We start from the raw sequence: 12092 nt of genomic DNA on the forward strand, positions 1-12092 counted from the left end.
TTCCTCTCAGCTGTTACAAATATCTCTCTTCTTTCCGCAAGAATTCCTCACAGACTCACCCCCCTCCCATCCTTCAGGCATTCCTTGTGTTTTCAACACTTGCTACTGATGAGGATGTCATCTATTTGTAAGAAAACGCCATTGGTACAGTGTGGGGCTTTCAGCATTTACATTGTGGTTTTCCCGACTTCCACAGCTATTGACTTATTTGGCTGTGGGATCATGTATGGTTGAGGGCAACAGTCAGCAGTTGATGTGTAAGCAATCCGTAAGATTGTTAGCATGATTCCTCCTCGTTGTTGTCTTGTCACCAAGTGGTTTGGGAGAACCAAGGGGAGAGAGAGTCTAACTTTCTTGTTCTGAAAGTCAACCTCAGGGCCCTTCTGATCTCTCTCTGCCACTCACGTGGTGGAGTGAAGAGGAAGGGATGGATGAGAAGAAGGGTCATGCTACTCTTTCAAGGAAGTGAGGGAAATGCCTCAGATGCCTTGAGCTCATCCTCATGTGTCCCATGAAGTGAAATGTAAAATTGCTCTGAGGACATAGGTGAACTGTACCTCCACAGAACCTGTAGCACTTTCCCAATTTGGAAGCTCCTTCTGAAAATTTTATGCACTTTGGCTGGGGTATTTAACTCATTTATTATAACTTTTGTTTGCAAGGGTGTTTTTCTCACTAGACTGAGATCTTTGAGAACAGGGCTGTTTTATTCCACTTGGTAATTCCAATACCTGGTCTCAGAAAACCTGTGCTAAATAAATTAATGTACCAATAGCTGAATTGTAAGCCCTGATGTTGAGTCAGAACTAGACAACTCTCTTGGTATAGATGGTTTAATCATTTACCAAGTGACTTCACGTTTTGTTGCATCAAGTTGAGTTACATTTATAAGGGACAGTTAAAGGAAAAAGCTGTTCTGAACTTCTAGGGAACAGAAAGTCTGGCTCAACTTATGTGTGAGGCTGGGGAAAGAGGGTAGAGACACCAGAATTCCTCATAAAGACAGACATCAAATGACTCGAGAATGCAAACACCTGACTTACTTCCTGCAGAAACGCCAGTGGGAAAAAGTGTGAGTTGGAGCTCCTCATGCCTCTTCCTGTTGTCTTTACTCTTAAATTCAGGCTGTCTTTTAAATGCCCCATGATCTACTTGTAAACTCTTTAAGCAAAAACGATGCCAGGTTCTGTTCTGTGGCTACCAGATTGGAGCTTTTCTCTCCCGGCTTCATTCAGTTAATTGAGCTGTGCTGGAAGGTTCAGTAATTTATTCTATGGAGTCTTTCTGTGGAAACAATTCCAGGCTGAGGGAAAGAGACTTAGCTGAATCTCTCAAACACTTGAAATGCAGAATTTATGTTTTGGAAAACACCAGTGAGTCAGTGTCCTCAAATGTAATCAATAAAAGACAGTCTCCATCATCAGCTTTTCATTAACTGAGCTTAGAGTTGCCTCCTTTTATTGCTTTTTACATGTTTACAGTATCTCATTCTTTCCTTGATTCTGGATTTTCACACCATATGGCCACATCTTTAAGTCATTTTTCAGCTGCTCTATTAAATAGTAAAATGAGATTCAGAACAGATTTCTTTGATTTTAAAATAGCATTTTGGGTGTGTGACTTTTTTGTAAATAAAAAAAGAATTAAGGCACTCAAAAGCATGAAATTTCAGGTATTTCTACCCAGACAGTGTAATATGTAGCTTTCTGCTTACTTAGAATAAATATATGTTTATCTCGTGGAATTTCACCTGCTGCATAAATGGATTCATTCATTCTGCATATTGAAATTCATTTCTACTTAAATAAGATTTGGCCTCCACTGTTGCTAATGAACATAGATTGAAAATGAAATTGAAAGTATATCTTTATAACTATTCAATATTATACTGTATTTCTCATTAGAAATGATTGCTATCGCTTATAAGCATCCATACTACATGTCAATAATGCTCTATTGCTGTAATTGTGGTGGTGATTCTACTATTTGATCATATAAAAGGTGGGATTATTTTATGTTTTAATTTTTTTCTGGGTTATTTAGTGGTCAGTTCCTTGAGAAGTTGCAAAGGAGAGATTTTTGACTGCCAGCATTTGGATCTCACAGTTTAGAGTTGGTCAGTGAGGGCTTAAGTCATATAGTCCTACAACTTAACACAGTTTACTTTGTAAAGGGTTACACATATTTAAAAGACTATTAAATATTTACTACTTGTTTTCTGAGCCAGAAAGGACATTTTGGTGTAGATTGAATGGGAATTTTTTTTTTAAGGATACTACTTAACAAAAGGAAACCATTGCATGAGTAAATTTTGTAATATGAGTAAATTTGCCATTGATCCAGACTTTAGCAGCAGGGACTGTGTCAGTCACAATTAATCAGCTTATGAGTATGTGATTCAGAATCTTCAATTATCTTTTAAAATCTGGACATTGACTTGAAGAAACGACTGGCCTACAGTTGATTGTTTAAAGCTAAAACCAAGTGCACTCAACATCTGAAAGGTCAATAGTCTCTTAATTGTAATTCAATAAAGTCAATTTAAAGTGGTATACAATTTGTGAGTGTTATAATTACAGTTCACGTATTTTTGACTTCAGTGATGGTACTGTTTGCTAGAGAAATATGCTTCAGTTGAGGATAAGTCCACTGGATGTGTGTATTTTGATGACTATCAATATTTTAAAGTTCATTACTTAATATGATACATAGGAAGATAGCAATTTGGAGCAACTATTCTAAATAACTCAGGTAAAATTCTGCTTTTTCTTGAACTATTCTAGCATTATTCATTGTTTTATTGTCACCATGATAAACTTGCACAAAATTTTTAAGCAACAATAACAAAAAAGTAAAACCTTGTTTTTAATTCTGTTTAAAATTTTAAAATCAGAATCACTTTTGCATGTTCTATTGTGTTTTTTTAATAACATATATCTCTAGAAGATATAGTTGATATCTCCCAATCTATTTTATATCATTTCTAGGATGTAAAGATTGTCTCTGAGGCCAAAATTAAGAGCCTGCTATCCTTTCCACATAGCAAAAATCATCACCCCTCAGCATGTACTAAGTATCTAAAACTTAGCGGTGGCAGAAAATGTTATAGACATAGTGCTTTTGCTTGAGAGCTTGAAATTAATAGAGATAATGGCATTTACCGAGACAAGAAAAGGAAATATGGATGACAATGAGATATAGACAGTACATTGACAGATCAGAAAGACAAACATTTCTCAAAGTCTCCATTGTCATTTTCAGCTTGGAGGTCAGCACAGGGGACCCTCCTGCTCCTTGAATGAGATCCACTAGTTTTGGAAGAAGTGCCAGCCTTCTGGTGTTTCCTGATCACTGCCTGGCAGGAAACAGTTTATTATTTTGAGAAAATTACTTATTTAATAAATATTTGTTGATCTACTGTGTGCCACTCAGGGTCATAAGAAACAGAGCTGTGAATAAGACAAAGTCCCTACCCTTAGGGAGATTGCTTTCTAGTGGCAAGAGACAGGCAGTTTACAAATAAAAAGAAATGGAAAAATGTTCATGTGATGTAAGTACCATGTAGAAATATAAAGAAGAATAAGGAGGACGTTTTTGTAAGGTGTTCAGGAAAGCCCTCATTAATAAGATGCCCTCTGAGCAGAGAGAAAGAAAGAACCACGTGTTTGTATTGGGAGGAAAGTGAGGTATTGAGGCTCAGCTGGAAGAAACCTGCGATAACTCCTCTCTCTAGCCACCCTGTGTTCAGCCATCATGTCTGATCTAGCCTAACAAGTGGGTAAAAGACAAATTACAAGATTACTAAGGTCAAAGGGTCTCTTATTCTCCAGTCAGTGCCATACTGGAAAAGTAATTTTATCAGCTACCACTTATTGAGTGCCTTGTATGTCAGGCATTGGGTTGGCCATTTTGCAGCAGTCCATGTCAAGTTTTTATTATTTCCTTTTCTCTAATAGGGAACCTAATGCTTAACTGAAGTTAAATGACTTTCTCAGGCCCACATGGCTTTGAATGATGGAGCCAGAATCTGACCTTGGGTCAGTCTGACTCCAAAGTCCCTACATGTTGTCACCTCTTCAAGAGGGTAAGATGTCTGGGAGGACAACAACATGAATGCATTGTTATTATTATTATTAGTAGTAGTATTTGAAACGGGGTCTCACTCTGTCACCACCCAGGCTGGAGTGCAGTGGCATGATCTTGGGTCACTGCAACCTCTGTCTCACTGGCTCAAGCAATTCTCCCATCTCAGCCTCCCAAGTAGCTGGGACTATAGTTGCGTGTCACCATGCCCAGCTAATTTTTTGCATTTTTTGTAGACATGAGGTTTCACTATGTTGCCCAGGCTGGTCTCAAACTCCTGGACTCAAGTGATTCACTTGCCTTAGCCTCCCAAAGTGTTGGGATTACAAGCATGAGCCACTGCACCTGGCCATGAATGCATTATTATTAAAATATCCTCAGAATGTGACAAATGTTCTTAATTTAATGAGAATGGCTTAGTTTTTCTCCAGGAAAAGTCAGAATAACAAATGGCTACCAGCTTCTGATTGGATTCACTGAAAGCTGCAAGGTTTTGTACCATAGAGAAGTAGAAACGTGGTTATTATCTAGTACATTTGGAATCTTTGGGCCACTGATCCGCATAATCCATCACTCCTTTATTCCTTCAAGTGAGAAATATTTGCTTTGGCCACAATGCTTTTTTATTTTTAAACTTTTGTGTAGGAATGCTGGTTCTTCTATGCAAATATTGCCAGCCCACTATTATGAATAAAAACCACCCAGTTCCTTTCAGGAGCATTGGATATATATTAAAAATTTTCTGGCTCTTAAATTTTCCACCAGTCTGTACTCAAATAGATAGGATTAATAAGATTAATATCCATTACTATTCTTCCAGAATTATAAAATTTCAAGGTATCTGTATTTTCAGTGATGAAATTTAGAGTATTTCTATCCATCGGAGTCCACTAGGGTGCTGACTCATTTGAACATCAACATATGGAAAAGTGATCTTCAGCTGGGATAATTAGAAATGCAGCTTTTATTCTTTATGCCACCTCTTTCTATAACGTTTTGGTCCTACACTTTGAACTAACCTTGCGGAGAAAAAAATGATAATGAAGTGAAGTACACGTATAATGAGTATCTGTTAAAATAATAGCTCTGGGAAAGAAACTAAAGTTTAATGCAACACAGGAATTTTCCCTACTTTTTAGCGGATTCACATTACAGCTGGTCTTAGGTCGTGGCCTGGGGGGTTGTGAGTTCTTGATGTCAATGCCATATGTTTAAGGGGGAATATCAATCCGATAGCCGTTTTCTTTACTCATGTGTGCTATGCATTTATTGTTACACTGGGACTCAGCTTTTTTTAAAAATGTAAATGTCTATATCAAAAAATAGTCTTAGATTTTTCATTGTCTTGATCAAATCATGGTTAGCTTTGAAGAATGGATAATTTTGTGGTGAAAATTCATAAGGGAAAAATGCCTATATAGATGGACTGCACCAAACTTCAAAATACTTTTATTCCTTTGTTGTTCTCCAGTTTTGGTAGCCTTATTATGACTCTTTATTGATGATGGGTAGTCATATATACTTTATGTTTCTTTCACTTGCTTCTCAAGTAATGCCCCCCTCCTCTGTCTATTCTCAGGAAATATGAAACTAACTCTCAGAGGGTTTCTGTTGAGGACTAGACAAGAATTATGCCTTGGATTATTTATCCTTTATTCACATCTCACCTACTTTATTATTTTTCTGATCTCATGTATTATTTCCATTTCCACTCATCTCATTATGTTTCTAAGGGAACTTTGGGTATAAAGATACTTGCAGGCAGTTAGAGATGTTAACTCCATATGTATAAGAGCAGCAATTAGCATCAAGAGCTGTTTCTAGTAGGAGGAAGGAACTTGGGTCCTTGTGGGGACATGAAGAGAGACTCATTTCACCACTTTCCCAGAAGTATTTTGAGGTCATTGTTTTTGTGTGTATGCTCCCTAATCTATCCATTAAATATAAATCAGAAAATTATACATTAATAACATATTTGACAATACAATAAGAGTCTAGAGGGGAAAAAGATATATTCCTTAATTTAACCAGTACTGATGGTTAAATTACTTATGTTTAGTACTAGCATATTTGGAAATTAAAAAAATAGCACCCACCGTTTCTGTCTAGGATCTTACTTTGGATACAAAGGTTGCACATATGGAGTCATTAGAAAGCAATTGGAAGCAGTGCAGAGACACAAGGAGATAAATCTCTATGCTGGGAATAAGTGGGCTGTAGAGATAAGAAGTCATCGGAGGGAAATACTGTCAGTTTTGCAGGAAATACAGATTAGCGAGACGGGTGAGAATATTAAAGATTGAGGTAACATGGGCAAGAGCACAGAATGGGAAATAAGTGATGCGTGAGTGGGTAGTTGGTAGGCATGTATGTAGTCAGGCACGAAAGGTACAGAAATGACTGGACTTTGGCTTTGCCCTGTTTGCTCACAACCAAGCAGGGAGAAGAATATACAGCCCTCTAAGTATAGTACCAGTGGTAAGGACAGAAGGGAAGAGCAAAAAGTCCTCTGCTGGACAGAGTCAGGGAAGGATCCTCAAAGGAGGATGTAATATTTGCAGGATGAGGCAGGGACTTTGGAAGGGTATAGCAGATTTGGTTGGATAGAAGTGAGATCTCTGGTGAGAAATAACCTTCAATGTACCTTAAAATCTAGTATCAATTATTTCTAAATTTAACAAAACACCTACTACTTTAGGAGACTTGATTGCATAGTTGCTTTGGGGCTTCATATTTCAAATATTTGTGAAATTTGAATCATTAAGAATGATAGAAAAATAATTTTTCCAAAATTTCATCTCCCACCATTTGCTTTTTCTTTTCAACAAAATTTACTGTGATTTTTTTTTTTTACACATAAAATTGAATGGAAAAGGCAAAACGGAGGAAAAGGCAAAATTCATAGTGGAAAATATGCTATATTATTTATTTACATATTATTTTCTTCTAAAGGCGGTAACATAGCTAATTCTTTTAGTACTGTTATGGAAATTAGCTCATGTAAGTGATGTAATTTATAAAAGGTGATACTATATACAAATGTAGTATACACTATAGCGGTAGTATATACAAATAGGTATATACACATATGCATATATATATATATTTGAATGGGGCACATTATATTTGCTTGTAGTCTCTCTCATCACTTTGTACTGCACCATCAAAAATTTTTCTTTATACTATTAGTCCTTTGGAAACACAGTTATCAAAGTAAACAAAAATAGATGGCCTTGACTGCATAACATTATATGGATTTAACATAAATTTTATATTATGTACAATGACACTATTAAATGTGTTAATACAACACATAAAATGACCAATTCTCTTTAAATTTTAGTGTTTAGCATATTTGTTTTGATTGTACGTGTGGGAGCTGTGAGAACAGCTCTGCAAAAATACTTTGCAAGTTACCATAGTGACTAAATTGTAGTGCTTTATGATGTTGTCTTTCCCCTGGGTCTTAATTCAGTTGCATGCTTTTTAAATCATAATCTAATAGTTGATGTTTAAATTTTTCTATTTTTAAAAAACTGTATACACACATACAGGTTTATAACTTTACTTAAATGTGTAATTTGATTATATTACACATTCTTCAAGTAAAATGTTACTTTTTCCTTTCTCTTTTTGCTGGGTTCCCAGATCTCTTTTTTCTCCTTTTTCTTCCCCCTCTCAGTGACCCATGTTGACAAACGGTATCTTTTAATTTTTTTCCTCTATTTTCATACAATTATATACAGACCTATATATGCATGTACAAAAATAAAGCAGGATTGGTATAAGCAGGATGTCATGGAAATAGTTCTGAATTAATTGATATGTAGTAGTTCCTATTTTTTTTTCTTTTTCTTTTTTTTTTTATTATACTTTAGGGTTTTAGGGTACATGTGCACAATGTGCAGGTTTGTTACATATGTATCCATGTGCCATGTTGATTTCCTGCACCCATTAACTCGTCATTTAGCATTAGGTGTATCTCCTAATGCTGTCCCTCCCCCCTCCCCCCACGCCACAACAGTCCCCGGAGTGTGATGTTCAGTAGTTCCTATTTATTCCTTTTAATGGCTTCTTAATGTTTCATGTTGTAAATGGGTCATAATTTAATCACTTTGCTTCCATTTTTTGTTCTATGCATAATGCTTTAATAAACATCACAATACCTATGTCCACACTTGCCAGTGGTATTTTTATGTCTGTGGGATAGGTTTTAAGAAGTTGAGATTGCAGGGTCAAAGAGTATATTATATATTTTAAATTTTCATAGAAATTGAAATTACCTTTTGAAAGAGCTCTAACACATCACATTTATACCTAGCAGTATTTGTATCTTTATCCCATGTGTCTGCCAGCAGTGGGAATTAAATATGATTCTCTTTAATTTTTGCCACTCAATTAAGTGTAAAGTAAAATTTCATTGTTACTTTAATTTGCAGTTTCCCAACGATTAGTGAATTTGCTGGTTGACAATTTGGATATGTTTAAAGAATATGTTTGTTGAAAAAATATATTTATTTAATAATTGCCTATTCATATCCTTGTCCATTTATTTTTTATCCTTTTCTTATCAAATTGTGAGATCTGTTTGTATATTACAAAGATAACCCTTTGTATATCAACTCTGATGCTTTTTTGTTTGTTTGTTTGTTTGTTTTGAGATGGAGTCTCACTCTGTCACCCAAGCTGGAGTGCAGTGGCATGATCTTGGCTCACTGCAACCTCCGCCTCCCAGGTTCAAGCTATTCTCCTGCCTCAGCCTCCCAAGTAGCTGGGACTACGGGTGCACAACACTATGCCTGGCTAATTTTTGTATTTTCAGTAGACACAGGGTTTCACCATGTTGGCCAGGCTGGTCTCGAACTCCTGACCTCAGGTGATCTGCCCACCTTGGCCTCCCAAAGTGCTGGGATTACAGGCATGAGCCACCGCACCCAGCTGCATTTGTTTTTCTTATAGCCGCTGTGTCTCTTTTGCCTTTCGAGTGTCTTATGCGATACAGAAATTTTAATTTTTTATATAGTCTTTCAAAAGTGTTTTAGTATAAAATAATTGTTTCTCTTCTCACCCTCATAAAAGCAAAAACCTTGTCAAAATTCTAATCAAAATGACATTACATTTATATAACTGATATTTTTTAATAAAATTAAGTATTCCGACCAAGAACCTGGTATATCCTTCCACTTGCCAGACCTTATTTTATGTCTTCAGTAGAGTTGTGATCCTCTTTATGCAGGTCCTGTATCTTTCTTGGAAAGTTTATTCCAAGTATTTTATTTGTTGCTACTGTAAATATAATATTTTCCTGTTTTCCATCTCTAAGTACTTCTATGGAGAAAATATATTGATATTTAGATATTTATCTTATATCCAGCTACCTTGTCAACTTTATTTATTCTAAAAGTTTTTATTTTTTAAACTTGAATTTCTTGTGGGCTTCCTGGGCATAGATTCATGTTACCAATGAAAAGAAGTAATTTTATATCTTCATTTCCAATTCTTATGCAAGCTATTTAATTTTCTCCAAAAATCAGAGATAATATTAAATAATAATGAAGATACTGGGCCTACTTGCTAAGTTCCTAATTTTAATTAAGATGGTTGTGATGGTTTACCATTTAGGAAAATACATATGCTTGCTTTTTCATAAATATTCTGTGTTATAAGTCGTGTTCTATTACTATTATTTTTCATGTTTTTGAAATAGAGATGACTACTGAATTATATCAAATAACATCTTGGCATTTATTAACGTTTTCAATAATTCTTCTCCCTTAATGCATTGATGTAAGGGATTATGTTAATGTATTTCTTACCATTAAACCACCTTGCATTCCTGAAATAAACTACTCTTGGTTATATCATATTACTTCTTTGGGATTTTGCTGATGTTTTGCTTAGTATTTGCAGTATAGTCACTGTAAGATTAATCTGTGGCTTGTTTGTTCATTTTTTGTGTTACCATCTTTCATAGGTTTTGGTGTAATTGCTGTAATATAAAATAAATTCAAGAGTTTTCACTTTTTTTCTAGAGTCTGGAATAATTCAAATAAGTTTACAACTATAACAGTTTGAAGATTGGATAAAATTGTCCTAGTGACTTCTTTTTTTTCCCAAAATGATAGCTTTCTTCTATGGTAATTTCCGATATTCAAGTTTTCATTTGGGTAATTTTGGTGACTTATATTCAGCTATGAAATTATCCATTTATTCTAGATTTTCAAATTTGTTTTCCATAGAGTTACACACAGAATTCTCATAATTTTTAATCTTTTCTCTGTATCTGTTATACATCTGATTGCTCTTATTTTTAGGATCTCTCCTTTATTTTTAACCAGGCTTTTGAGTCTTTTTTTTTTTAAACATCATTTTATAATCTTTTCAAAGAAGGAAGTTTTTATAATTTGTTTATTCTTTCAGACTTGGGGGTCTATTTTATTAACTTCACCTTTTATTATTATTCTTTCTAGTTTCTTTATTTTGTGTTTATTGTCCTAATTTTAAAGAGGGATATTTAATTCTTTAATTTTTGGCCCTTTTTCTGTAATAGCAAACAATAAATTTTTCTCTGCAAAGATCTTGCTATATCTTATAGGATTTATTATCCAAACAGTTCCTAATTTCTCTTTGTATTTTATCCTCAGGATTTACTTCAGGTTTATTTAAGAGAGTGCTTTCAAATTTCCAAGTTGTTGAGATCATTTTGGCGACCCTTTTATTATTTACTTTTAATTTTATTCTACTGTGATCATAGAATATGCTGTGCTAAAATATCTACTAAAAAAAACTTCCCCTAGAATTTCTCTTCTTCCCTCTCTTTCAGCTAGAATGCAGAAATGCCAGCCCCTGCTTCATGCCAAGGGCACAGATGCCTTTGGGGAGGGCAGAGCAACAAGAGAGAAAGGACCTAGTCCCTGAATAGCCATATGGAAAAAACTGCATCTTTATCAGGACTGCTCACTTAAGCACTATTTTGTGAAAGAAAAATAAGCTTTCATCTTCTATTATTGTTTATGTTCTTTTTCTTATAGCATCTTAGCCCTTAATTCTACTCTTATAAGCCTTACCTGCAAGCTCATATTCACCTTGCCTTTTCATGTTTTGGTTATTATTTTCAGTGCAGAAATCCAGTTTCTGCATGGAATACAAATCTGCAGTGCTTACAATTCCAATTTTGCATTTAGTGCTAATGACACCGTCACCACAGGGATGCAGAACAAAATTATGTCCTCGGAAAAGTATGTGTTGATATACATTTATGTATTTTATATTTTTACTTAAATATAAAATATTAAAATTGACTATCTGTGAATTTATACTCTGTTCCCTTCAATCTAAGATGCCATTGACTCTAGGATTACAGTCAAAATATCGGAAGTCATATAGTTGACTTTTGTGTTTTTTCCCCCATATAATGTCATCGTCTGTGACACCAGGAGCTGTGGCAATGTAGAATATTTTAAAAGAATGCTTCTCTCGTCTCTGAGATTTTCTTTCAAACCTCTGACACGAGTTCTGCAAGTTTTTATATTGCATGTATGTGGTAGGTAGAATATTGTCCCTCCCCCAAAAGTCTCAATATCTTAATCCTGGGAACCTGTGAATATGTTAGACTATGTGGGATAGAAAATTAACGTTGCCAAGGCTTGGAGTGGTGGCTCATGCCTGTAATCCCAGCGTTTTGGGAGGTGAAGGCAAGTGGATTACTTGAGCCCAGGATTTCGAGACCAGCCTGGCCATCATGGTGAAAACCTGTCTCTACTAATAATACAAAAAATTAGCTGGGTGTGGTGGTGTGCACCTGTGATCCCAGTTACTCAGGAAGCTGAGGCAGGAGAGTCGCTTGAGCTTTATTCACTGGTGTGAGATAGAGCACTGATAGCCCCTGGCATACAGTCTTGGCGCAATTCCTCATCTTTACATGGTGCTGAGGAGGGATTATACATAGGTAGACCAGAATGCCCTGCTGGAGGAGTATCTCAGGCATTTGAGAGTAGTAATTACAAGGA

General features: G+C 35.4%; 1 protein-coding gene across 5 annotated transcripts in view; it reads left to right on the forward strand.

Moving 5' to 3' along the window:
* The window catches only part of FTCDNL1 (formiminotransferase cyclodeaminase N-terminal like), a 90580-nt gene that overhangs the window by 54781 nt on the left and 23707 nt on the right, over window positions 1–12092 (forward strand). The window lies entirely within an intron of this gene.

Source organism: Hylobates moloch, unplaced genomic scaffold (genome assembly GCF_009828535.3).
Source record: "Hylobates moloch isolate HMO894 unplaced genomic scaffold, HMol_V3 SCAFFOLD_1, whole genome shotgun sequence".
In the NCBI taxonomy this organism is placed as follows: Eukaryota; Metazoa; Chordata; class Mammalia; order Primates; family Hylobatidae; genus Hylobates; species Hylobates moloch.